The sequence below is a fragment of the Erinaceus europaeus genome, chromosome 1 (genome assembly GCF_950295315.1).
Source record: "Erinaceus europaeus chromosome 1, mEriEur2.1, whole genome shotgun sequence".
In the NCBI taxonomy this organism is placed as follows: Eukaryota; Metazoa; Chordata; class Mammalia; order Eulipotyphla; family Erinaceidae; genus Erinaceus; species Erinaceus europaeus.
Window position 1 is genome coordinate 83,415,238 of NC_080162.1, and position 23,801 is coordinate 83,439,038.

Consider the following 23,801-nt stretch of genomic DNA (forward strand, 5'->3'; position numbering starts at 1 on the left):
TTTTGGGTCCATGATTGCTCAACAATTTGTTTGGCGTTTTCTTAACCCCTGATGATAATCGCTTATTTTGTGTCTCTAAATATATGCCCCTTACTTTTGTACTGCCCTTAATAAACCTTGTATTGTTTAAAACCATTCACAGCGCCCCCCCCACAATGAATCCTTTTATGCCCCACAGCTCCCCAAATCCTTTTTAAGTTAAAATTACAACATACAGGGACAAGAATCTCCTCACAAATTATGAAAAATTTAAATGTATGACTTCCAAAGATGGAAGGATCTCACAGTATACTTAATACAATAAGTCTCTCTGTTGACTATATTCCACATATAAGCAAAGCAAATCATCTGGTAGTTACCCTCCAGTTCAATCCACTTTGTTCCAAACAATAATATTTCATTTTTTGTGGTTGAAGAGTAATGTTCCATTGTGTATGTATCCTACAACTTCTTTATTCAGTCAACTGTCATTGGGCTTCCTAGTGTTTCCAGACAGTCAGCCATTACAATTTGTTAACTGACTGAATGCCTTTAATAGTATAACACCAGGGTCCAGGTATGAGTGAGGTTCTGTTGGTATGCTTCTAGTTCTGCTTCTGGGACCCCTTCTGTTATATTGCTTGATGTTGTGGTCTATTTACATGGTCATTCTGTTACATTGGTTTGGTCTCACTCCCCCTGCCTCCGGGAGATTTTGGTTTAGTCCTTGCTAGTTAGGGCTTCTTCCTTCTCCCCACCCCTATCCTGTATTTCCTTTGTTCCTGACTCTTCCGCTGGAGGAGAGAGAGGAAAGAGAGAGAAGGATAAGATTGTGATTAGAGATAGCTTAGATTGCGCTGTTCCACATGAATGAAGAAATACTGCTCTCCACTCAGCCATGAGTCCCTGGTTGTCTGTCTCCTGCCCGTGAAGCCAGCTCGGTGAAAATGACAAAATATGTCAGTCAAAGTGCAGGGCGCCAGTATGCCGGGCTAGCTTTGTGGGCGGGAGACAGAAGACCAGGGACACATGGCTGAGTGGAGAAGCAATATTTCTTTATTCAAGAGCGAACTGTTCAAAAAACTAATCTAATCTAATCACAACCCAATTCTGTCCTGGTTCTCTTGCCTCTGGCAGAAGAGTCAGGAACCAAGGAAGTACACAGGATAGGGGTGGGGAGAAGGAAAAAGTGCAAACTAGCAAAGACTAAACCAAAAATCTCCTGGAGGCAGGGGGAGTGAGACCAAACCAATGTAACAGAATGACTATGTAAATAGACCACAAAGTCAAGCAATGTAACAGAAGGGATCCCAGAAGCAGAACTAGAAGCATACCAACAAGGTTCCCTTTCTAATCTAGAAAAATCTAAGACATTAATAAAAGGGGAAAAGTAGATACTTGTAATAGATGATAAACAAAGTAAGGATCCAGTCTTTGCTTCTAAATAGTGTCAATTTTGAACTCTGATAGTCCAGAATTAGTGTACCAACCTTCTTTTATGGTAAAACATCTATTTTGTTCCCAAAATATTTGTCTCTATGGTCCACTGATATGAGACAATCATTTCACATTTCTTCATTAGTTGTAGCCACTAATAGATAATCTCATGAATATGTATAAAATGTCTACTTGCCCTTCTCTGATAGGCTTGTCTAATAGATGTGTTCTTCAGATGTGTCTGTTGAAGTGGTTAGGGATAGGCCTGTAATGAACAGACACATTGGAAATTCAGTGAGAATATACAGAACCAATGTGTTTCTCAATAATTCAAAGAGGCAAAGCCTTGGGAACTGGGTTTTCTTAACTTTGGGGAAAGTGTGATGTAATAATTTCTCATTCTTTCTTAAGAAGTGGAGAGAAATGAGTGGTTTGTTCAGTTTTTGATATAAAAAAGTCAACTATAAAGCAATATTTTATTAGTACCATAAGTTTTTATTTGAGAAAGTTTAAAATCCGGAGTTTATTTTCCTTTGGTATTGCTGCAGAGAATCAACAGGAATTGAGATAATTTTTTTTCTTGTACTTGTGCCCACTTATTAAACACACATGTGAGCTAGATTCCTTGCATAGGTGCAAAGGGGATTAGAGGGAGAGGAAAGGTGCAGATTGCTCCATTGACCTGTTTCCTTGCCCTCAGGACTCTTTCAAACAGCTGTGAGAAAAAGGAGGAGAAGGAAGGAGGTAATTTAGCAATTCATATCCAGATGTTCATTTCAAACACACCCTGAACAACTTTTGCATGGTTTATTTCATTTTCTGAAACCATTTTTCACAAGCCTGTTTTCTCAGCTGGGAAACTTCTGGTGTAGTCTTTTCAAACAAATATTGCATTTGGCATTACAAGAAAAAAAAAAGGAGCTTTTGAGACATTCAAAGCGCAATCTGTTTGCCTTGGTCTGCAGGAATGTAGGCATTCTGTACTGTTCAAAGTATAGGTGGAAGAAAGTTCCATTTGTACATTCTATCAACTTAGAAACTTAAGACTCCTTTAGCTTGATCTTTGTGGTGCTTTGCCATGTCTTAGATTGGCCTGAAGTGTTAGAGACAAGAAACCTGGCTAGAGACAAACAGGGGTCTTGGTAGAATCCAGGATTAATAATATATCAGAAATTCCATGTGGCACTTCAAATACACTAGAAGATTTTCATAGAAGTGTGCTGTTCTAGCTCTACTCACCTTCTTAAGTAAAGTAGAAAGTACTAAAAGAAAAATAATTCTGAATGGATACTGGCCCCCTGGATGCTTTCTTTCACTTCCTTGGCTGGATCTTGAAAATATACTAATTTGCTAGAGTTACAGGAGTTGAAGTCTAAGACAGATCCAATATTATATAGAATGTGGCTAGTATCCTGGACAACTTTAGGGGAAATTTCCTCCTTCATAGTAGTTTGGGTTAAATTCAACTCAAAAATTAAAATAGCAAAGTGAGGACAATTCAAAGGGATATATCTATATCAAAAAGTTTACTCTGTCTCTTTAAAGAAAATTAATCTAAGTAAAGGCTTATGTAAGTTTCTTAAATAGATTTTCTAGTGCTCAGGTTCCTCACTTTTAGAATTTTGCACATACATTCTTAGATCAGTATGTTAAAACAAGGAGATTAAGTGTAAAGATATCTCATTCAATACTAGGCATAAGCATCTTCATGTTTGGTTAGCTCTCTCTCCACCACATTATCTTGACTTCAAAAAAGTTCACAAATATTGGAATTATGTTCCTCTCTTATTGTTTCTGCTGGAGTTCCTACATGACTGAAACATTAAAAAAAATGCAGCAAGAAGTTGGTTATACGGATTTTCTTTTAGGAGAGAAACCTGGCATGAGGATAGACATCATAAGCACAGAGCTAAAGATCAGATGATGACAGTGAAAACTAGCAGCTTAGAGACTGTAGAGATTGGGAGGCAAGAAGAGAATAGAAGTGTGAGCCAAGGACATTGACGTTTGAGAAACTTACACAAGAAGCCCTTGCAAAAACACTGAAAAAAATGAAGAACAATTAAAATGGAGAGTAACAAAATAAGGTCAATAATGTTTCTAAAAGAAACATTCTAAAAGAAAGAAGAGGAAATATTTTATGACATATAGAGTGCATATAACTATGAAACTTAGAAATAATAATACTTGCCTAAAACTACATTTCACATTATAAAATTCTGGAAAGTGGGGGAAAGGAATGTAAAAAAGTGCTCAGTTGTTCAACTCAAATAGGATAAAGTCAAAAGCTATTGTTTCTTCTTGACCCCGATAATTAGGGAGATATCAAACCAAATGTGTTATTTTGCAAAATTTAGTAGAAACAAAAACAGGATGATTCCTCCCAAGTTACTGCAGGCAAGTAAAGAAGTCAAAGCAGAGTTCAACTAGCAAAAGACAGGAAGTAGTGGAAATGGTAAGAAAGCATGAAATACAGAAAAAAGTCAATAAAATTATAAAAGGAAATACAAATATGTCTTTTGTGACAATAAATACAAATGACTGTAATATCACAATGTTTAGAAACCATCATCTCAGGTTAGAAACAAAAAATATATCCTTTGGAAGATACAATAATTTTAGAGTGCTTCAGACATTCTAAATGTAAAGTAGTTGGAAAAAGTGCATTGGAAAAATGCAAATAGGAGCAGTATAAATGTGTCATTATTATTATGAATTACAGTGAAATCCTAGATAGAAGAAGATATACAAGAGTTAATTTACTTGGCATTGTATTCTATTATGAATAAATAACTATAAGACACTTTGCTATTCTCATAACAGAGTATTAAATGAATATGTAAATTAATGTCAAAACTCAAAAAAATTATTCAGAATATACATATCAACTAGACACACAGAAATGCTAAAATAATAGATTAATTAGAATAGATAAGACCTTTTTAATGTTAAAAGAGTATACCAATCTTGAGCACTGCACCTAGCAAAATTAATGTTCATCTTGCTAGATATGATTCAGATGTTTTTCCCTCTGTGATATAGCCAGATTTTCCTAATATGTTGTTTCCAAACAGTATGACATTTGTTCAGGCATATGACTGTGATATCACAAGTATGAAGTCCCGAGTTTGATTCCTGGCATTAAATATTCCAGAGTTAACATCTGATCCCTCCCTCTCTCATTGATAGCAAACACGCAAATCTTGTAAAAGTATTACAAAATCATTTCTCAGTATCTTCCTACTAAGTGGTCACCTTTTTTCTGATGATTTTCTCTACTCAGCACTATATATGCCCTCCCATACACAAGTACCCAGTCTTTTCTAGAAAGATGTTAAGCCATGGAAATAACATAGCAGTGTCACAGTATTTTCACATGATAAAAATACCTTCGTTTTTTTCCTTTTGGTGCCCTTGTTGCTTTTTATCATTGTTGTTGTTAATATTGTTGTAATTGTTGTTGGAAAGAACAGAGAGAAATCAAGAGAGGAGGGGAAGGCAGAGAGGAGAAGAGAAAGATAGGTCATTTTTTAAGCGACCCCCTGCAGGTGGGGAACCTGGGGTTCAAACCAGGATCCTTCTGATCATCCTTGAACTTTTGGCCATGTGCACTTAACCCACTGTGCTACTGCCCTGCCCCCGAAAAAATAACTTAAATTTTTCTAGAAATAAGAACACTCTTAAGAGTGTTATAGGTTCTTTGGGTTTCTACTTTACTGGTAAACGCTTGGGACTATCAGTTTAATTTAGCTTCACAGAAACCTTAGGAAAGCTGTCTTTCAAGTCTTTGTTTGATTGAACATCTTTAGAAGACTAATCTCCATCACCTACTTTTAGGGAACTTATTCATTTCATTAGAAACAGCATATAGTAATACTGTCACCTCTTCCAGCAATGTCTGTGTCTTTACATTTCTCACAAATGATAAATTCACTTTAACATTTAGATTACTAACTGGTCAGTGGTCTAGATGAGCATTTGATAAGTACAATTAGATATGCCCTCAAAATTGCAATCATTTTTTCCTCATAACTACAAAGTCTTAGAATAACTTCAAATTGTAAGAATGTTATAAAAAGCATTGCTCTGTGCTTACATGACAGAGTTGGACTAATTACTGATGAAAAGTTTTCTTTCCTGATCAGTTTGGATTATCTCTAATACACTTAACCCCATGTCCTTCTTGTCTAGTCATGATGGTCACTGCTACGTTTTCTGTAAACTTCTTCACATCGATCATGAAAACATTTTACAAATATTACATATTCTGATATTATGCAATGATTAATATTGGCACTATTGATATCTTGACTTTACTCATAACAAACCCACAGAGTAAGTACATAGCACAGAAGAGGTATTTTGATATCCACTTTTCATTATAGAAAACATTTTCTTTGCTCTTCAGTGCATTTTGAGTAAATACTTACATAGTTTCTACCTCCATAGGGTCTCAAGTCATTTCAGGGTTACTTCTTCCTTTGATGGACATCAAAATATACTTGTAGCTTCTTCTTATTCACTTTTTAAAGATATATGTGTACATATTAATTCATGAGAAAGATAGAATCACTCTAGCATAGTAGTTGCCTCATACATGCATGTCCAATGTTCTACCCACGGTGCCTTCTCCTGACCCCACTCATAAATGGAAATTGAGAAATTAGAACATATAGGGGGAAAGAAAAGTAGAATTTGACTGAGCTGAATTATTGAACCAAACTAAAAAAGTCTGGGTGGAGGGTGAGGATAGATTTTCAGTTTCACTGTAGGCAGGCAGGGGTAAGGAGACAGACCTTTGGTGACAGGAATGATGTTAATATACACTCCTGTTAACTTATAGTCTTATAAATCACTATTTAATCAATATGAGAGGGGTAAATAGATTGAAAGTCTATAACTTTTTGATCCACAGACCCCAGTTCTGAGTATACAATATAAACACTTAAAGTTTCAAATTGGTAACCTGCTTGGAATTTAGTGGTGGACTTAAATTGTTTATACATTTCTAAAAGTGACTACTTATTTGAAATATTAAATCATCTATAGTCTTAGACCAGGGAGACCAGAAGCAATTGGTTGAGTTGCTATATAAGATACAGCTATATGTAAATAGTATTAAGTAGCACACATCATGTTGAGTTCTTGATACAGCAAATCCTAACCACTGGATTTTCAAAGTAAACCAAATTCCCAAATAATTTGGCTACAATAGTAGCTACCTATTGCCTTTTTAAACTTTAAGACAGCAAAAACCTTCCCCATTCTCTATAAAACCCATACTTCTCCCAATCCTGGAACCTCTGGGATGTGACTCCTTTTCCTGCACACTTGTCTCGATCCATACAATTTAATACTGCTATGGCTGAGCTCAACGAAATCAATACAACCAGTACCACCTCAACACATTTCATCCCAAAGGATGTCCAGAGACACCAGGTGTGGAACGTTAACCCTTCAGCTCCAGCACTATGGTGATAATTTTCCTACCTCATAGGACACTTCAATCCCATATTGGGCAGTGGACTTCCTAGCAAAATCACATAACCTAGATATAGACCCAGGGCCCATGAGACAGAACACACGTGCACATGTATTCATAAATTAAGGGAAAATATATCTTAATGTAAAAGTGTACAGCAGTTTGCAGTGACTCAATAAGTGCAACGAGCAAGTAGAAAGACCTAAAAAAGATACTTTTTGATTAGGTACCATAAAGTACTCAAATAGTTTTGACTTAGACCTAGATATCCTGCTCACCTACATCCTATTTCAATTCCCACAGTCACTGCAAGGCTAAACTTTTCACACAAGGTAAGGACTGCAAAAGCTGGATAAGGGCAAGAGACTGGCATACTTTAATGATGACTGCTTTGGCCAACACTAGGACACACCATCATCCAGGACCTTAGGGAATCCTGGGATTCCTACATAGACATGTTGAACCTAAATCTCTACCAGATCCCTCTCTCCATCATCACTGGTCATCTCCATCTGAAACAACATAGTGGAAACTCTTCTGGGCCTCTACAGGACCTTGCCCTCAATGTGGGTCAACAATGGTAGGTACTGCCCCATTCTCCGAAAAGAAGCTGGGTCAACATACTATGACACTTGAGGAAGATGGGTCCTGTAAAGAGTGAAGCTTAGAATGTTCCTAGCTATGACTACAAAATGTGAGCTCAGACCTACAGGGATGCAAAAGTTACAAAGGCTCCTGTGCTGAATATGGGCCACAAGATCGAATTGATGGGATTTATAATTAACAGTATTTATATATTTTTTCCGTGTTTGGGAGATACTTTCTTCCTTGATTCAGCTTTCTAGTCCTATTTCCAACTCTGGCACCATTTCCTCAGACAATACTTTTAGCCCACTTGCATGTTAGCTGTTGGGCTCAGGCAAAAACTGGTAAAGTCATGGGCCTCATGGAACATATCCAAAATAGACCTGTTAGCTTTTTCCACAATGGAGACCCCAAATCTCATCTGTTATAGTCTCATCTTCAGATTCCTGGTTATTAAAAATGTTGTTCTGTTTTATATCTTAATGTTTTTTTTAGCCACTAAGTTGCAAATACTACCATGATGCCGACTTAACTTCACCGGACAGATGACCTCAACAATGTGTCCTGGAACATCACCTCTCCAGACCCCTGCCCCACTAGAGAAAGATAGAAACAATCTGGGGGTATGGATCAACCAGCCAATACCCATGTCCAGCCTAGAAGCAATTAGAGAAGCCAGACCTTCCACCTTCTGTACCCTGTAGTAATCTTGGGTCCATGTTCCCAGAAGGACAAAGGACAGGAAAGCTTCCAATGGAGGTGATGAGATATGGAACTCTGGTGATGGGAATTGTGTGGAATTGTACCCCTCTTATCCTATATTCTTGTTGATCATGATTAAATCAATAAAAAATATTTGCTTACATATTTACTCATGAGAAAGATAGTGTTAGCCTAGCATGGTAGTTACCACATGCATGCATGGACAATGCTCTACTCACTGTGCCTTCTCCTTGGCCACAAAAGCCATGATGTTCAGAATTGTCCTCAATTATGGAGATGTGTAAGAACTTGTTTTCACTTGAAATTTCTTTCTTGCAATTTGTTGTCATTAGTTCTTAGGGACAAGGGTGGTCAGAATGTTGTTTATGTAACAAAATTTTGTATTGTATTAAAAGTGACCTTTTTATAGATAAAATCACTTTTTCATGAGTAAAAGTTGTGAGCTTTTAGTTCTTTGTTACTCATTTATTTCATACACAAACATACACACATATTTATTCTATGTGCCAGGCCTATTTTGGGGGACATAGGGTAAGTAAACTAATAGTGTAGGTATCTTTAAATACCTCAGTACATTTAGAATTTTGGGAGGAATTACAGGCAGGCAAACCCAAATTTTCTATACATAATACAATTACTGTCACAAAACTGTGGGTCAAGATTAAGGGGAGAAACTCAGAGGTTGCAGCCCTATCTAAGGGACTCTTTGCTAATATCTTGCCTATTCACCTTCTGAAACATGGACTTATCTGGGAACCTTTGATGGCATATCTCTGAATGTTCAGGATGCAGATACACACTTTGGGGTCCCAATGTATAGCAACCCCCTCCCCCACCCTGCCAGATTGAAAACTTGGCTCCTCATGCTTAGCACTGTGATTCAAAAATAGATGGAAAAGAGAAAGCTCAATATGTGGCAGAAAAGAGGTTTCACTTTCATCCTTGCCTTCCATTTCTGTGATGGGATGATCATCTATCCATCCCAATTTTTTGCAGTTGGGGTTCCATGCTAAAGTAGAAGTAGGAAATGGACTTCAGAAGTGCTGTTAGGATAAATATACAAGTTATATACTACAAGGGGTAAATTTTAGGATTCACAGGTCTTATAAGATATGACTAAATGAAGTTTGTAAGGAAAGTTTTATTTCCTTCAGGAGGACTTTAACTTTTTGAGTGTCTTGTCTTAACTGGTCTCTACTCCTCCATGTATTAGATGGTTTCTGAAGTGAAAAATCAGGACAATTGCTAATTTTTTTATTTCATGTTTGATTAAGCATGTATGTGCCAGACCGTTTATTGCATCTTTTTAAGTATTTTTTATATTTATTTATTTTTCCTTTTGTTGCCCTTGTTTTTTATTGTTGTTGCAGTTACTATTATTGTTGTTATCGATGTTGTCATTGTTAGGACAGAGAGAAATGGAGAGAAGAGGGGAAGACAGAGAGGGGGAGAGGAAGATAGACACCTGCAGACCTGATTCACCTCCTGTGAAACGACTCCCCCTGCAGGTGGGGAGCTGGGGCTTGAACTGGGATCTTTAAGCCAGTCCTTGCACTTTATGTTGCACGTGCTTAACCTGCTGCACAACCACTGGACTCCCATTTATTGCATGTTAAAAATAACACTGTGAGGAAGGCATTTTTAACATGTCCACTTTGTAGGGCAAATGAGACAGACACAAAGAGAAAATTGCCCAAGCACCTACAGCATGAAAATATGACAGGTGAATATGATCCCAACCAGCATGAGTCCAGAACTTCAAGCTCCTCCATATTGTGTTCTGCTTAATAAACAACATTGTATTTTATTGATTATCTACTAATTTTATATTTTATTTTCAAACAATAGTTTCTACTATAAGTCTGTATACTTCTAAAGTACTGACAAAAACATCAAAGGAGAGCACAGGGTAACTGATTATATCCCTTTACCATAAAACATTACTGAAGGTGAGTCTCCAAAAGGTTTTGCTTTAAAGGAAATTTTAGTAATTATAGTATAAGATGAATAACTTAAATCACAAAAGTGGTAGATCTATAAGTATTGACATTTAAATTTATATATATATATATTTAAGATAAAATCTCATCCTAATGATGTGATTTATTCCCTAATGCCATTGGCCAGTCATCCCATTCCTCTAAATATGAAGGTGGGAGTCAGCAAAATGTAGCTGTTAAGCACAAAGAATACCTGAATCCAAATGCTGGATTCAGCCTTGACTAATTGTGTAAATCTGGGAACTATAATCCAACATCCCATGCTGTCAAGTACAGCCAAGTGACAGTATTAGCAAAACTGAGGTGAGGGAAGTGAATAATGTTCTCAACAAGTGTTAGGCACATTTTAATTATTAAGACATAGTGACGGTCATTAGGACATGAGTATGAACAAGAAATTATCCAAATAAAAATGTAAAAAGAAAAATAGAATTTTAAGAAAAATATTGGCAAGGCTTAAATAAAGGTCTCAGGAGGGACAGAATGAATACTTAAACATGCACATCCAAGTTCCCTGCAGGCAACAGGGACAAGGGCATCGTCAACAAAAAGAAATGCCATGAAAATATTGGGTGTAGCCAAGCATGACAGTAACAATCATAAAGAACTGCAAGAGTAGGGTTATTCTGATTTAGAACCTTAGTGGATATTGTTAAATAGTGATAATAGAGAAAAAAATCAGTATCATGGAGAAGAACCTTCATACCTAGAGGACTTCAGACTTGATTCTGTGGCTAGTAGAGATATGAGAAAATGTTTCAAACACAATAAGCTGGACTGTCATATTTCAATGAATTTGTACATTTAATTACAAAAATAATAAAAAGAAAGTCTTTAGTATGGAAGGAAAGAGTTTTGAAATGACTGAAATGCTACATGATCATTGAAATCATGTTAATCTACAAAACAGAGGTATTTTTATGTTACTTAAATTTCTACAACCTTGAGGAAAAGCATCTATTTCATTGGACATTTCTCTCAGGACATACATACAACTTCAATTATTTATTGTAATATATTATATATCTTCATCAATAGTAGATTATGAAAATTTTTCTGTCAATACATACGTACATACATTACTGTTTTATGATGACAGAGACATCTGCTTTTATTTAACCTATCTTTATAGTGAAAAAAAATTATTACCTTTTCAGAGCAATATAAATGCTTCAACAAACATTTATATTACTTAGAAAAGTATTTATGCAAAGCATAGGAAACAAGGATATAACACACACACACACACACACACACACACACACACACAATCAAGTCCTATAACAGAGATGAGAAAGTCATATCTGGTACCTTGGTGGATGTTACTGATTCAATCATTGTTTGCTATTAATGATTATCAACAATGTGTCTCTTATAGCAGTGTATAATGGTAAACCACTCAAAAAGTATCACTTTTACTTCAATGTATATTCAAGCAAGAGACATATAGTAAGCATATTAAATAACCTGGAGCACAAAACAAAGAATAAACATAGGGCTGAGACAGAGCTAAAGGCTAATGTATCATCTTGGAAAATTTCTCTTCAGGACTTACACAAAATCTGAGAAATAAGTGACAAAAGAATGCAGACAAGTAAAGATCACAACAGTAGCATCTGGAACCTGGTGACTGAAAAAAGAGTTAACATATAAATCCAAACAAATTATTGACTAATCATGAACCTAATGGTTGGAATATTACAGATGATGATTTGATGCCAACCGGACTTCTCTGGGCAGATGACCCCACCAATGTGTCCTGGAGTTCTGCTTCCCCAGAGCTCTGCTCCACTAGGGATAGAGACAGAGGCTGGGAGTATGGATTGACCTGTCAATGAGTGTGTTCAGAGGGGAAGCAATTACAGAAGCCAGACTTTTCACCTTCTGCACCCCATAATGAGCATGGGTCCATACTCCCAGAGGGATAAAGAATAGGAAAGCTATCAGGGAAGGGGACACAATATGGAGTTCTGCTGGTGGAAATTATACCCCTCTTATCCTATGGTCTTATCAGTGTTTCCATTTACAAATAAAAATTTTCAAAAAAGATGACAATAGAAGAAGTCAGAAGAGATACAACTAGCATGAAGGTACAACATATGTAAGAAACAAAGAACTACCAGAGGTCAGCGTTTTAAGTAATAATACATAATATGAGGTGAGAAATTCAGATCAGATGAAGGAGCACCCTCTAGACTTCACAGCAGCTTATGTGTTGTGATGTATGAGACTTAATTCTTACCATCAACAAACATTCATTATAATTGGTATATCAAAATATGAAGTGAATAAATACATGGATGGCTACTTTATTATAATGTTAATTTTGGAAATTACTAGTACTAGAAGGGGTATATTTTATCTCATTCTCATCTATAATCTATTCATTTTTGTACTAGAGGTAGTCTTTATTGGTGACGTTGCTTTTCTCCTTCAGTGATAATTTCTGGTCTCCACATTATCCAGAAACCCTAGTAAGAAAGAGAGACTTTAGGGGAAATTTAATGAGTCTATATTTGAATGTTAGCTTCTTGATGTATTTGACTTTGTAGATACAGACTAGAAGTGGAGCTTGGATATGACAATGTGTTTGGGCAAAGAAATTTGAGATAAGTCATAAACAGGTACAAACTTAGTTCTTAGGGGGCTTGTGGTAGGGCACTCAGTTAAGCACACATATTACCAAACACAAAAACCTGGGTTTGAGCCCAGCTCTCCACCTGTAGGGGATGAAACAGATCTGCAGGTATCTTTATTTCTATCCCTTTCTCTGGCTCCCCATTCTTTCCTGTTCCTTTTTGTTCAATATACTAAAAAGAAAAAGAAAAAACTGGCTGCCAGAAGCAGTGGATTCTTAGCGCTGGCACCAAGCCCCAGTGATAACCCTGGTGGCAATAAAAAAAAACACAACTAATTTAGGGAATTGTAGTCCGTGAAATAAATATCATAGTTTATCTTCTAAATTATAGTCATATGTTTTGTCCCTTTATTCTCCTAGAGAACTATAGTAGATAAAGAGCATGAACTTGGGGATTAGAAATAGTAGTATGGAGCAGCAGCAGCTGTGTTTCTCTCCTCTCTTCTCCTCTCCTGGGTCAACTAGGAATACCAAAGGAGATCATCTGGGACCGCAACAAGGCAGGACTAGAACAACTTCAGGAACCCACCAAATCACTGGTGAGTGCAAACATATGTGGCTCATGGACAGAGAGGAGCCTAGGGAGAAATTAAGTGACTGGTAACAGTCCAGCAGTTTACCAGTTGAGGCACCACCTCCAGTCTGTTTCACCAACAAAAAGACAGCTGAAAGGAGGAGAGGACTCCCCAAAAACTCACCAACATAACTATGAGTCTCCACTGCTACTGTCCTCAGAGGCTGGAGCAGCAGCAGGGAGGGCCTTGCTGACACAAGGGGACAGAGAACTAACCAGAAAACTCAAGAGAAGATCTTACTTCATTGGCCTAGTGGTGGGGCTGTGTGGTGGGAGCCTTTCCATGTTGTTCTCCTGATGATAACATAGTGAATAGTTCTTTCAGAACCTACAGACTATCAACAGGACTTGTTTAAAAATTCAAAGGGCCCAGCAGTGCTGCCCGGCTTGGCAAAGAAGCTGAACTGAGCCTGGAGTTTTGGATCCATGGGGTGTGAGAGTCTCTTTGCATAACCACTGTATTATCTCTCCCCCACCCTGCTTTATCTCTTTGTCAGGAGCCAGAGATTAAGTTAAATGCCTACTTATAGTTTAAAAGTCTCCAGGTTCCCATAGCCTACAGGGAAGAAAAAGAACAAAAGAGACTTTTAAGCTCAGGGATTAAAATAATATTGAAAAAAACTGCTAAGGAGTTCGGCAGCAGCACAGAAGGTTAAGCTCAAAGACAGGCATGGGGATCCCTGTTTGAGCCTCTGACTCCCCATCTGCATTGGAGTTGCTTCACAGGCCTTGCAGTGAAGCAGGTCTGCAGGTTTCTATCTTTCTCTCCCCCTCTCTGTCTCTCCTCCTCTATCAATTTCTCTCTGTCCTATCCAATGACAGCAACAATAATAATGACCACAACTGATAAAACAACAAGGGCAACAAAAGGGGAAAACATGGTCTCCAGGATTAGAGGTGCAGGCACAGAGGCCCGGCAATGACCCTGGAGACAAAAACAAACAAACAAAAAAACCTGAAATTCACACTAAGGCAGATGTGAAGGGAGGGACTGAAAAAAAAAAAAAAAGAAGAAGAAGAAAAGAAAACAACTGTCAATTTCCACAAGTGTGAACCTTTTAAGTACCTTACATAGACAGAAGTCAGTCCAGGAAAGAGTGATCAGTAATTTGAAAAGTACTGAGTACCTCATAACACACTTTATAGAATGATTAAACCAACAAGAAGAAATATTGGAGAAATGAACCAGGGCAACAGTCCAGCTAAAAGCCCCACAAAGGTTGAACCACAAAATAATGTGGTCAACATCCAAACACTAGTTAAGGAAATAATCTTTAAGCATTCTTCAGGACATAATAGCTGAGAACTTCTCTAGTCTAAACAACATAAAAGAACTTGAGAATTAGACTATCTGGTTTTACATCAGGGTGGCATTACAGAAGCATACTTGAGAGCAGATTAAATTCCTGGAGTTTTAGTTTCCTCATCAGTAAAATATGGATCATTATAATGCTTATTTCACATATTGATTAAAAGTTTTCACATAGTTACAGCCACTGAGTCATATTAAGGTATTTATAGATATCAAGTATCTTTATTATATTAAATTAAAAGATTTGTTTATTCAAAGTCTATAACTCCTATTAGACTATAATAATTATGATTATCTGTATCAACAGCAGTATTTTATTTAAAAATGTACTAGGTAAAATGTTTTTATTCAATTAATCTCACTGAAGTCCCTGATTATCTAAGGTCACAGAAGTCATTTAGTTATTAAAGTATAAATGATACATAAATATAAATTATTTAACTTTTTGTCTCTTTTAACAATATGCTTGGTTGGAATATTATCTTTAATTTCAACAATAATTTTGAGGTTCAGAGGATTTTACTGAATCAAGTGTTATTTGTACCCCCAAATTAAAAAAAATCAAACTAATCATGAGCACTGTTTCCCAGTTTGGGGGTGTCAAGTACTTATGAGAAAATAATCTCCCAGCCTCAACATTGGTGAAGGACAAGAGAAAGAACAACCTTCCTGGGGGAAAAAAAAACAACAGGAAATGAAGTAGGGAAAAACGGCATATTTATATTCTTGCTGATGGAAATTATTTCTAGAGGTCATGACATAAGCCAGGACTGTGAGATCCTGGAATCAATGTTTGTCTTCGTGTAGCAGAATGTTTCTTTTTTGAAAAGAACATGGGAAGTAGGAAGCAGACAATACTTCTTGATGGCAGTCCCATTTGGCGGGGAGCCCCTTCTGGGTAAAACTGCTTTGAGGTCTACCAAGCTCTCTCCCAGCCTTGACTATCTTACCCATGAGTTGAATTCGGAATTCTGTATTCTAGTCTCCCTGGAGATAGAGTCTATAAATGCATTGACCCTTGGTCTTTGCCCCTCACAAGGGGGTATAATTTAGCTGGATTCAAAATGAAGTTTTTTTGTATTCCTTTTTTTCTATTTTTTCTTTTTCTCTCATTTCCTAACTGAGTTTCTGCCAACGCAAACTGATACAAACCCACACCATCAAGAGAGCTCTAGATGAAGCCCAGTTCTCTGGAACACTTCATACCCAAGTGTATTCTTGCTCTAAATCTGTATTCAACACCTAGTCAAGTGTGGATTCCTGTAAAAGCCTTGTGAAAAGGAAACATAGATCAATGACACCTTCAATGTGTTGTCATATTGCATTTGAATGCTACGTGTGAGAAACGAGAGACACAGAAGCCCACCATCATATCTTCCCAGAGACTCTTCATCCAGGGCATTCCCAGCGGACCCTTCCACCAAGACACAGCCGTGGAGGGCTTTAGCCACTTTCTCAGCCTTTTGTTCTCCCATGAGAAAGGGCTAAAGCAGCCCCACCAGAGGCCTTTTTCCTTGGCAGCACTCTGTGTCAGCAAAGTGCCTCCAAAAAGTATTTCCGTGGGAAGGTCTTCCATCTGGAGCTTGGCAGAGAGGGGAAATTTCCTTTGAGGTTCTGCCACTCTTTCCCTGCAGCTCTCCATAAGGTGCAACATGGAGAGGTCCAGTCTGATTTTAGGGAAGGTGCTAATGTGGCTCATACAGTCAGAATGGTTCTTCCTTCTCTCCTCAGTGAGTCTGAAAGGACCTAGAGAAAAAATACATCTTGTTCTGCCATTACCTCCCACTTCAGCATACAACAGGTGATGAGATGTGACAAATTCATGCACTAATTCCTTCCTTTTCAGTTAATAAAATAACACAGATGGGGACACTTATCCTTGGATTTGACATCATTTGGAGCAACAGTAGAAGGAAGATAGAGGTAGCCTGGCCCTTTCAGAACATTACAAAACAGAAACTATGCTCAACAGCTTCATTATTTTCAGCTTTGTAGTCATAAGAAGATATTTTCTGACAGTCAGGTGTTGACCTGTAAAATGGACACTCATCTCAATCCACTCACCCTACAAACTATGTACAACCTACTAAAGAAATAATAATGCTAGGGGTTGGGTTATGGCTCACTGATAGCACACAGACATTTGCCACATGCAAGAACCTAGGTTCAAGTCCCAGGTCTCTATATGCAACTGGAAGCCTTGAAGCCTCTAAGCAGTAGAAGTTAGCATGGAGGGAATGTAACTGAAATAAAGAGAAGCAAGAGACCTGTAGAGCAATGGTATGAAGAAACAGAAGAAGCAAAGAGGAGAGGGGAAGAAGAGTAGAGAGGATACCAGAGAAAGGAAGAGAAGGGGGTGAAAAGGAGGAGGTGATGGAAGAGGCAGTGAAAAGGGAAGGAAGGACAAGGGAAAAGGGGATAAAGAGACTATTTGTTCCATCTCAGGACGCTCAGTAATATAGAATAATATTACTTCTCTCTCCACAGTGGAAGTTGTCTTCAGTAGCAATGTGTAAAATGCCAACAATATCTCTCAGTTTTTGACCCTCCAAAAACATTGCAAAATTTAACAAAATATGTGAGGTGTCTAATTTACTCCCTAAATGAGCAACTACACTTTCTACTTCATTATCACTTCCCCCTGGCTGGCTACTCTGTGCTCTGCAGTCATAGGCTCACAGGTTTCATTGTCCCACTCCTGGGCTAGAGGAGGTGGTGATGAGCTGTAGACCTTTTGTAATCTCAGGATCTAGCAGCTATGACAGCAGGGGCAGGCCCCATGTCTTTACCAGTGGCAGTCCCTCATAGCTGATTTGTTTAAAGAAAGGAAGAGGAACATAGTTGGAGGTTTAGGGAATTTTATAATTGAAGTTGTTTTTATGTCCTTCTTACTTTCATATCCTCTATAGAAGCAAACATTATATGGCTTTGCTCTCTCATTGTATCTCTCTTCCTTTTTATGTCCTTTTTTTCAGTCCCCCCTCGTTTTTATTCCTGTCTTTCTTCTCTTCCCTCCTGTCTTGATCCCCTCTTTCTTTCTCCCAACCCCCATCTTTAAGCCCTATTGCTACACAATGGGGACAAGACTAATGGATAAAACTAAGCCACAAGGCTCTTCCTCAAAGAGTTCACAGTCTCTTTGAGGACACAGACTGAGAACAGTTTATGATCACTATTTCTTTAGCTTGCAGCCAAGGAGGTGGAGTTGAGACCCATGCCAGAGAGCAGAGCTGACTTTTCTGCCTGTAAGAGGTGACATTAAAGGGTGTCTATGTCTCACATGGTGCCCAGATGCCTTCTTTTGTACCCTGAGAGCCAGTAAAGAGGGAACTATCTTCCTATAAAAACAGAGAGTCTTAATGCCTGGCAGACCCTGGATGTAAAATTCAAACGATGTGATTTAAGTATAACTTATTTAAAGTGAAAGTTGTGGTCACACTGAAGATACAACCCATCTTTGTTTTTTTGCCTTACAAAAGTTTATATGGAATTCCTTTCTTCCTTGCTCTTGATGCCCATTGGGTTTAGGTATCCTTTTGGCTGACTCAGAACATTCATGAAGAAAATCAGAACCAGGGTCTCATCTCTTCTCCTGAAATCAGTCTCTCCCTTTCAAATAAACCTGCTCTGGTAAAAGTTTTACAAGTGTGATATTTCACACATGGAGGAAAGGGTCATATTAACTGCAAGAAAAGGGGAATCTGTCACCTCATTGCAGCAATATCCCTTAAACCCTGCTGTCAGGAAGATGATATTCATGGACCTGGGAGAAGGGAAAGGACTAAATACAATGCATGATTGCCAGAGAACTTACAACAAAGAGGTTGGATCAACTTTTGTCTGAGTTCCAATCTGTTATGGAAAATGTGTATCCATCAGTTGTTTTTTAGAATCTGTTCTCAGCTCTCCCAACCATCTAGGAGAAATCAATTAATGTTGAATTAGTATATTGCCTATGCTTTTCAGGGAAAAATTAATAGTGAAAGAGTAAATATTCATTATTTACAGCACCCCATATGAGACTCTATAGTTCAAATTCCCTGGATGAATTAGCCGTGGAGGTTTCATCTCTATGAAGGGATTTTCCTTACTAAGCATTTCTCAGGTCTTTTTCAGTCTGTGTTTTCTTAATTTCCTAATTTTACAAATTGTCCACAAGGGACTGGGACTGAAAGGACAAAATCAACAGAGTGAGGCCATGTGGGATTTGGCTGCCAAGACTCAAGAGGGTCTTGCTCTTACTGGAGCCTCAAGTTCAACAACAGTCTTAGTAACAAAACACAAACAGTTCCCTTGATACTCATTTAAAGGGGAAACATGGGGGGAAGGCACAAATGGCTTGTCTTCTAATAGGGCTGAAAGCAAAATTCAAGCTAAGTCAATTAAATCTACAAGGAAAGCAATTTTCGCAGAACTTAACCAGCAGAAAGGAGCAGTCATATTGAAGATCGATCAGGGGAAACCAGAAGCATTCCCCAACTGGACTCATCTGGTCTTGTAATGATGTTTTGGGACCCTAGTTCCACTAAATATAAATATTCTGTCTGTGAGTCTTAGAGATTTGAAAATCTAGGTCAAATTGGCAAATTGGAAGACCAAGACAGAGAAAGTACCTGGAACTATGTGCTATACTGGGAGAGAAATGGAACTGGAATATGAGAACAGTTCAAAAAGCATGCTATGTTATAATCTATGGGGTAGAGGAAGGTAAAATAATGAATTCAGTCAGAGGTGTGATGATGTTTCCCCAAGTAAGCCAGACAATAACAATTCAATATGCATTAGTCCCCTGACCTTTGGGATACAGAGGAGAAAGAAAAGAAATATTAGCCGCTACTGATTCAGGTAAAGGAAGTAAGAAGTAGAAACTTAGGGGTTTCTTGAGGAAGGCAGATATATCCAGTACTATGATTTTCTGTGGTATAGAGAATATGATGAATAATTCATGATCATTTACTGATCACTTACAATATGTGATAGATGATAGTTAAGAGAGGAAGAAAGATAGGGCTGGGTGTTTACACACTAACTTGAGTGCACATGTTACCATATTAAAGGACCTGATTTTAAGTTCCTGGTACCCACCTTCAGGGAAGTAGCCTTACAAGCAGTGAAGTAGTACTGCAGTTCTCTCTCTCTCTCTCTCTCTATATATATATATATATATATCCCTTCCACTTCAGTATCTGTCTCTGCTAAATAAATTAATAAATAAGTAAAATATAAGGCAGGGTAGATAGCATAATGCTTATGCAAACAGAGTTCCATGTCTGAGGCTCTGAGGTCCCAGGTTCAGTCCTCCACAATACCATAAACCAGAGCTGAACAGTGCTCTGGCAAAAGTTAATTAATTAATTAATTAATTAAAAAGTTAAGCTGAACAACAGTTGAAAAATATTCTAAGAAATAGCATGAAAGAGAAGTGTAGAGGACACTAACCAACTTTCTATTTAATTAGGGCACATTAGTGGAGAGGGAGTATTTTCTTTCTACCCTACAGACACCACCTTTATACTTGGGTATTGGAATGGTCATATCCAAATGTATTCACTCACATTTTCTAGAAACCTGACACTTCTTTTTGTCTGAACTGGGGTTTCATACACGTGTGATTTGACTATTCCTGGCCCCAATTTTTTTTTCTTCCTTCAAGGAGAGAGACAGAGATTGGCATACACCACAACATAACTTTCCTCAGTGCCATGAGATTCCCATATGGTCTCAAGGCTTGAATCTGGGTTATGCATATGGCAAAACACATATTCTACCTAATGTATTGTCACTTGACCACCAAAATCTTTTACTGGAAATTTATTACAATAAAGGTAAATTGCTATTGCTTAATGTAAAACTAACAGAGATCTGCTTTATCTTAATGTTTAAATAATAAGAAATCTAGATTATTTTACTTCACATATAATTTAAAGAAAGGAGAGAGAGAAAGATGGATGGATAGATAGATAGATAGATAGATAGATAGATAGATAGATAGATGGATGATAGAGGAGAGAGAGAGAGATGTATGAAGACTACCCTGGCAATATAGCACTGAGATCAAGCAGAAATGTCAGATATACATATTCAGTGATCACCTTATTCCATGCACACACTGTTAAATATGATACACCTCTTTCCAAATTTGTATAATTCTACTGTGTCATATCAAATATAATGAGCACAGGCTGCAATCATGACAACTATAGTGTATACAGACAAGGATGTTCAGGAAAATACCAACCAATGTGCAGAAGAAAACCCAGAGTGAGGGGAGGCAGGAACAAGTTCTCTCTGAATGTCATATTCCTGAGGACTCAGAAAAATATGTGAGAGAGAAAATTCTATGAACTCCCTCCGCAAGATCTCTTCCCCCTGGTTTATGTTCACTTATTACATGTTACTAAGACAAACATTAGTTCGAGTGGAGAAATCCAGGTGTTGTAGTGAATAAATTCAAGAGTTACAATCAGGGTCCCAAATCAACTGATCACATGAACTCACATGACAGAGAAATATCTCACCAAGCAGGGTGTCCTCATGGATTGTATTACTAAGTCCACTTATCAGGAAGTAATTTGGTAATTCTGATCTAATTATTTGAGAAAAGCATTCTGTTCACCACAGAAGAAGAGATTTGAAGCACAAAATGTATTTGCTGCACCAATACTGGCTTAGAGATAAAGATACTATGTAGCCAGGAACGTGGGCAGTCTCTAGAAGTTAGGAGTGTTCCTTGGCATGACACTCCAGGGTGAGGAGGGGAGGAGTTTGAGTTCAACACACAACAATAAGGACTTAATTTTGTCAACAACTGTAGAACTAAAAAAAAAAGATCCTGAGCACAAAATACAAGCAACAGCCTTTCTATCCCTTGTTTCCAATCAATGACACTCTAGACAGTTATGTTTCAACTGGCCTTGCAGCTTATGGGAACTATGCAACAATGAGTTTCTGTCATTTCAAGTTACTATAGAGGAATACACACACTAAAATATACCAATATGGAAAGTAAAAGCCGTGATTTAGAAGGTTTAGGTACACAGAACTTTTATTTTAAGTAATTAATTAATTTCAGTGAGAAAGATAAGGAATAGGAGAGAGAGACCAGAACATCTCTCAGTTGTGGCTTATGGTTGTGCTGGGACCTGAACTTAAGACTTCAGAACCACTGGCATGAGACTTCAGAACCACTGGCATCACCAACTCAAAGTATATAGAATTTAAATGACTTTCTGGCCCCTCATTTATCAGTACCCCACTGTGAAGTTCTTAATTCACATAGTTGCCAAAAATCTTGAATGAATACATATATCACCACTGCCCATAATAATAGGGCAGGGATCATCGCTACATTCAACTGCAAGTTGTGGCTAGAAGTCTGATTTCTTCGAATATAGATGTGTAAGCTCTTCTCGACTCCAGAATAGGAATCAGGAGGATGGGGATATTTAGATTATTTTTTCTGATCAGATAGGATTGAGTCAATGGCTAGAACAGAATGAAAGTTAATGTTCAAGTTAATGGCTGCTTCAAATCTACAGGAGAGGTAAAGAATGGAGTTGAAAAGTAAATAAATAAATTCTAAAATCACTTCTAGAGCACTTACTTACAATTCTATGATCTGAATTTGAAAAAAAAGGAGGGAGTGAAGTGGTGGTACACCTGGTTAAGAAAACACATGACAGTGTACAAGAACACAGGTTCAAGTCTCCGGTCCCCAACTGTAGGAAGAAAGTTTCATGAGTGGTTAAGCAGTACTGCAGGTATCTCTATGACTCTCTCACTCTCTACCTTCCCCTCTCCTCTCAATTTCTCTCTCTATATATTCTCTATATTTATTTTTAATAATAAATAAATAAAACATAGTAAAAAAAAAAAAAAAAAAGAACAGACACAAAGATCTGAATTGCTGATAGAGAGTGAAGAGAAAGCCAAAGGAATATTCCTGATTTTCTTGGCAGATATCTCACATGGGAGGCCCATATACTCTGTAAGATACAACTGGCTAATGTTGACATTTGACCCGTGGCATTGTTCTCTAAATATACACAACCTGAGTCAAGAAAACATCTTGCCAAATGAGAACTTCTGGATCCTTTCCCAATCACCAGGCCCTGCTTGTTTCAGAGAAATTTATTACCATAAAGAGAAAGATTATAGAACTCAGACTTATGTGTTGAAAAATTAATTAGGCCTTTGGCCCTCTTGTCTCAGCATTTATAAAGAATTTCCTTGTATACTTAACTGGTTCAGTGATGGGGGTTAAATATGTGTACTCTGGAGATTAACACTCTCGTTGGAGCTTTTTCAACTGGGAAACTGTAAGAACCAGGAATCTATTCAGCATTTTTAAGGAACATATCAGGAGAAGGTAACTAAATTTCACTTGGTGGTCATCATAAAAGGCCTCCTGCTGGAGGCACTATTGGGCTTGGGGAAGAATCAATCATATGTTGGTCTTGGGGGACGCCTGGAAAATTTCTCAAAGGTTGCAAAATATAAGCATGATGGATCCAAGAAGTTGGGAGTCAGATTTTGCTTGCCTTGAGTAAGGAAGGTATCCACCTATAAAAAGGGTATAAGTCTGGTGATGAAAATGGAAGAATAAACAGATGAAGGACTAGTAGTCTTGATGCCTCCTTAAGATTGGGTTTTAACCTACAAGGAAAAAAGGCATTTACCAAAGGCATAGCATGATCATTCTCATTTCTGAGTGATACTTCTGAAGGTGACCGTGTGGAGAACAAATCAGAGCATATAGGATGAGACCCTATTTTCTGGCTCTACCAATGTAATGAGCCTAAATTTAATTTAAAAAATCAAGTCAAGAATAGAAAGATTTGAGGTTTTTTTAAAAAAAACTTTTTGTACTTTTCTCTTTTTTAATAATCTTTTTTAAATGTTTTAATTGAGTAAGAATTTTTTAATCTTTATTTATTTATTGGATAGAGACAGCCAGAAATCAAGACGAAAGGGGGTGATAGAGAGTGAGAGAGGCAGAGAGACACCTGAAGCCTTGCTTCACCACTTGTGAAACTTTCCCCCTGCAGGTGGGGATGGGGGCTTGAACCTGG